We start from the raw sequence: 5970 nt of genomic DNA, 5'->3' as shown, positions 1-5970 counted from the left end.
TTGGTTCTCAGAAGTCAGTATTGGTATGAAATGGTCTATATTTTAAACTGACAACATTTATTTTATTTTATTTTACCTTCTTCTTCTTCTTCTTCTTCTTCTTCTTCTTCTTCTTCTTCTTCTTCTTCTTCTTCTTCTTCTTCTTCTTCTTCTTTTTATTTTTTACAATCCAGTCATTATCCCCCTCCTGAACTGTCCTCTGACTGTTCCTCATCCCATACCTCTTCCCATCTCCAAGATGTCCCTTTCTATTAAATGTTCCATTTACTTTATTTTCCATGATTATATCTCTAAAAATAGCATTTTCTTTAAAATCATCTTAAATGATGAATCTTTATATTACCAAGACAAAAAGAATACTCATATCCAACATGGGTAAAAGCCTAGCTGACATGTTTTACAACAGTCTTTTCAAAACTGCCACCTGTGCACTGGTTTCTTGGGTTATAGTGCTTTGTATTTCTGAATTGGTAAGGTTTTTTTCTCATTTCTAAGGGAATTGGTTCTATTTCTCTAATATTCAAGCCAAGAAGTAAGAAGCATAACATTTTACACAGGATGAAATTTAACATCTAGGCATTTTCATGTATAATTCCATCCAACTACAAAGTTTTTATTTTCACTAAAAAAGGAACTTAGTATCCTAACATAGAGATGCAAGGAATGTCACTGATCTATACTCTACCTAGGACTGATTTGGAAGTGGTTCAGCACATTTTGCCAAACAAACAAACAAAAAGTTATATCCAATGGACCGTGTCCTTTGAATTTAGAATTGACATCTTTCCCCAATATAAGAGAAGGATTTATCATTCCCTTATGATACAGGAATTGCAAGTAACCTACAGGTTGTACTCAGCTGCTTATGTTACAAAAAACTCAACAGCTAACATTGTCTGGAGCACAGTGAGTTACCAAGCCATGTTATTGAGTTCATAAGTTTATTTCCAATTTTATCAACATGTAGCCTTTCATTAGTTGAGGAACAACAACATACAAGAAGATAAAAAGAAAAACAAGTACAACCATGATTATTTAAAGACTGGGAATATAATACAGTAGTACAGCTCTTGGTCAACATGTTTGAGAGACTGGGTCCAGTCCTTTACACCACAGGTGAACTGTTCTCTCACTAATAAAATGTATTTGAATTGTACAGGCTTAATATTACTCTGTTTCAATTTTTCTTTTATTTTTAAGAGAGCTAGTTTCCATTTGCTGCTAAAACCCATTAGGTTCAAATAAAGAAATTTTATTAGAAGGTGTAAATACTACTGAGATACTAATTATAAGTTTATTCATCCTGTGCAATTTTCAGAATTTTGTGAATGACCAAAGCATAGATTCTCTATGCTTCATGCATGTTAGCTTCTTTTGTCACATAGATATGCAGTGATATAACAAAATGCAAACATGGTGAACATGAATTGGCTAACTGTATTCTATGGTCTATACTGAAACCATGATATTTTAGATTCTGGTAAAAACATAAAAGCTGTGCTTAAGTCCTCGAAGAATAACTGCTGACCTTATTCACTGGCTGTGTGGACTTTCTGGCATAGTCAGTCACCAGGTTAGTGACATGTAAAAAAAAAAAAAAAAAAAAAACATAAAAGCACCTGTCTATATTTCTTAACTTGCTTTGGTGAAGTTTTCTGTGGATCTGATTAAAATGGTAGACTTTCTGCTGAGTAGAACAAAGACACATATTATTCTAGTCAGTACTATATAGTTGCCTAGAATATTGGTTGATACAGAATAAAATAAACATGTACTTGTCTTGTGAACTTACAATTTTAGAGAAATAAATGCTGGAATGGCTAGCATATAAACAAATTAACACAAAAACTTCCAGCTAAAGTCTACAGGGAGCTAAAAAATTCTTCCTACTCCTTGTAGTCCAATATGTGAACATGTAAACCAAACACAATTTTATGAACTTTGAGAGAGAGTTGGTTACAGAGAAGTTCAATAGAGAAAGGGTTCCAAAAGACATTTGGACAAAACATATTTTCAGAAACAGCAAGAATAAAGAGTGGCAGTATAGTGATGGTAGCTACCTGAAGCAAGAGAAGAGATTCAAGGGTCATGTCAGCCCTTCCTAGGTAGTTTATGTCTGTACAAATGCATGTAAATGATTCCTAATGTTAGAGTAATTAAGATGGGAAAAGGCTTACAGTTATATACTCGGATATATAAAGTGATATATTATTACTTTATCATGCAACTGAGGTAAGAAAACCTATTTTTTAATGCCAGGGAGCATACTGGTCTCTACATAGGCACAGATTTACCTTTCATGCTCCAAAGTTAATGCAGTTTTCCTCCTGTAAATGAGTCTTTTACCTATTTTATCTTCAGACAAAAACATCTTTATAAAAAGGCATTGGAGTGAATATAGATGCTATGATTGCTGAAACTATTGTGTAGGCAACTTCAGGTAAATTATAAAGGGCTTTTCATGACAGTATAAGAAATTTGAATGCATTTTTGAGGTGAGAAAACTAGACTTAATTAAAATTAATGACTCAAATTTAAATAAAATATTCAGTATTTTTATTTGTACCCAATGTGTGATAAAGTATGGTAGATTATATGGAAATTGCCAGAAATGTAATTAGAGAAAAATAGCCACACTATTGAAAATAAGTATCATATTATAATACTCTAGATTAAGAAGGGGAAGGCTTGGATTATTCAGAGAACAGAGATCTATAATGTGTTAAGAATTTAAGACTCCTATCTTCTCATTCAATGAGCATTACCCTAAAAATAACTAGAAATTTTAGGTAACGATTTAACAGGAACTCATTTACATTTTTATGCATATGTATGCATAGTTCAGGAAAGAATCATGTGGGTTCACATAAGCATAAATGGATGTAACAGGATAGAAGGATCAAGGAACCAAAGTCACTTGACAAACAGATTATGTGCAAGCACTTTATTACCTTGCATTCATAACTTTTGCTGGAGATAGTAATGATTTCTTATTCTCCAATGTTGACATAGTTTGGTTATGTAGGACCTTTGAAATAATTCTCTGTTTTCTTTGAATGGCTAATAGATGTTGGACAATATTCAATGCATACAATTATTATATATCATACACCAGCTAATTATATTTTATCTTATAAAGGAAACATTTCAATGGTACCGTTCTTCCCTTCTTTCAATTCTTTTCTACATTTAACCAGGCACTAATACCACTGGAACATCAATCATCTTTAACTTTTTGAATAGGTGTGCTATGAGCATCCCAGTGTTGTGAGTTCCTTAGTGCCTCAAAAACCTCTTTTGAACAATGTGGCTTCCTTATGCTTATATCATGAACCTTTGTTCTACATACATACACACACACACACACACACACACACACACACACACAGGACCTGCTGCAGACCCTTGTAGGTCTTCTGCTTCAGTTTCTGTGAGCTCATATGAGCTTTGTTCAGTTGTTTTAGAGGGTCTTTTACTCCTGGTGTCCTTTGTCACTGTCTCCCTCATTCCTTCTGCCTCTTTGTTCATGAGATTTTTTTTTCTTTTTTTAAATTAGGTATTTATTTCATTTACCTTTCCAATGCTATCCCAAAAGTCCCCCACATGCTCCCCCACCCACTCCCCCACCCACCCACTCTCACTTCTTGGCCCTGGCATTCCCCTATACTGAGGCATATAAAGTTTGCACGACCAATGGGCCTCTCTTTCCAATGATGGCCGATTAGGCCATCTTCTGATACATATGGAGCTAGAGACACGAGCTCCATGGGGTACTCTGAAAGATTTACCTAAAATGAATGTCTCGTATAGAAATTTGCGTTCCAGGAGATCTCTCTCTCTCTCTCTCTCTCTCTCTCTCTCTCTCTCTCTCTCTCTCTCTCTCTCTCTCCATTTCTCTCCTTCCCATCCTCCCTTTCTCTTTCCCTCTATCTCTCTTTGCAAATTCATAATTTACAGACATTGGGCAATATTGAGACACACACTCTCTCTCTGAACTCAAGAGTTATCATTTATCTTCACCTGTATCTTCTGGAATTTTTCACTCCATATTCCTTTGTATCTGGCCACAAAAACTCTGAGACAGTGCTTCAAAATAGCCTCTATGAATCTATGCCTATATACCTAATAGGGCTAATAATTATCCCCACTTTCCTAACCAAATGGCATTACCATTCTTAAAAAAAAATAGGCATTACTTTCTGAACTGAAAGAAAATGATACATGCATATGAAATAAAATCATAAGCATAATTGTTCTCTTTAGGCTAAGAGTGATCATCTGTTGTAATTATATTCATTTATCCTGTGCAGCTATTTAATTCAGTATATTTTTAATTGTTTTTATTATTTTGTATTAATTTTTCTTTAAACTGGCTTACTTATTTATCATCACTTGCCTATGTCTCTTATTATGAATATTTGCCTTTTTACAACTTTATTACATTGTATTAAGCTCTGTGTATAGTTTCAATATTTGAGCTATGGCAGATTCTACTCTCCATTGCATGGGATGTACATTTAATGTTTTGTGAGCTTTACTTTAATCTGTTTTATGAAATCTTACCATGGCAAATGACATGCGTCTTCCATGTGGCTGGTTCTAGACAGGATCTCCATTTACCTCCATGACATGCCTGTGTACCTTGCTAAAAAGAATTATTATAACCACATGTCGTTTAGATTTTTTCTTAAAATACAGTTTTTTTTATTTGTAAGCTGTAAATACTGTAAAATTAGATTGTATATTAATTTCTCTGAGGATATTTTCTATTTTTTAAATTTTTCTCTTTTAAAGCATTCAAAAATTATAAAGGTAGCAAGTTCTATGTCTATATAATTTATCTGTATATAAGTTATGTAACTGCTGGTATATTCTATAGTTCATGGGTGTTCATAGTGTTCCTATTTGATGCTTTTCTTTGCATTTTTTTGCTCCCCTAGCTTTGTTTCTCACAAAATACTCAATATAATCCCTGATGTTACAGTGCTTCCTAAATCCTTCACAGGAGATTTTTCACACTTCCCCTGTGTGCGTTCTATTTCTGTTGAAAAAGAAAAAAAGAAAAAAATCTTAAAGGAAACTAGAAAATAACAAGCTCCCCCATGTCACTGAATCCTCATCTTTCCCACCAGCAAACACCGTGAAGAAAAGCAAAAACGTCATGTTAAAGGGAAGTGGTATCAAAGACATAGTGAGGTTTCAATGTCACCAGTTTTATATCAAAGTACATCTAGATATTTAAAGAATGACTTCAAGTAAGTTTTCTCTTGCATACCCCACCATTGTTTTTCTTACTGTGTAAGGAGAGCAATGTCCAAACTTCAAATACTTATTAAACTCCTAATACTGTAAGGCATTTAAACTTAACATATCAAGGGTTCTTATTAGATATTTGTTCAGGGTATTTTGTTTCTGTACATTTGATTGTTTGCACTACTACAATCATGTCATCATTGTAAACCAGTAGAAACTCTTTAAATATGCAATCAGTGGCCTAAAGACCTCTATAATCACTGAAAACCCAGTTGGAAATCTAATGGGATTGCTTCATCAGATTAAAACAGAGTTACTATCGTCTCTTCTCTCTTGATTGCTCCATCATTGTGCCCTGACCCCCAGTTTGTCTTCTTACCTGTACTGGTTTCAACATGTGGCAGCCAAACATTTGTATGTGAGAATGCAGAGCTTGTCCCAGTTCATGTCCCTTTCATGTCTTGCTTGCTGAGGCAAGTGTGGTATGGATTGATTTTCACTGTTGCTCAGCCAGTGCTTTGTCTCAAATTTGCTCACTGCCAGGTTATATGAAGAATGCTAAAAGAAGTTGCTAACTTCTTTATGAGCTTATCTGTAACCAAGCACCATGTACCTTTCACAGTTTGGGCTTGTTTACTAGTGTTTCCCTGGTGGAATGGTGAAGGTTATCTTACGGCTGCCCCGATGATTGCCACAACTTGATACCAACTCTAAGGT

The 5970-nt window shown here is 34.4% G+C and overlaps 1 non-coding gene across 1 annotated transcript; it reads left to right on the top strand.

Annotated features, from left to right (window-relative positions):
- The first annotated feature begins 1447 nt into the window (after positions 1 to 1447).
- On the top strand, positions 1448 to 1586 carry LOC115032426 (small nucleolar RNA SNORA3/SNORA45 family). The gene has a single exon (XR_003838105.1). It is a non-coding gene; the product is annotated as a small nucleolar RNA SNORA3/SNORA45 family (small nucleolar RNA).
- Positions 1587 to 5970: the final 4384 nt, after the last annotated feature.

This window comes from Mus caroli, unplaced genomic scaffold (genome assembly GCF_978045245.1).
Source record: "Mus caroli unplaced genomic scaffold, Mus_caroli_1 scaffold_1, whole genome shotgun sequence".
In the NCBI taxonomy this organism is placed as follows: domain Eukaryota; kingdom Metazoa; phylum Chordata; class Mammalia; order Rodentia; family Muridae; genus Mus; species Mus caroli.
This window is presented reverse-complemented; position numbering and strand designations above follow the sequence as displayed.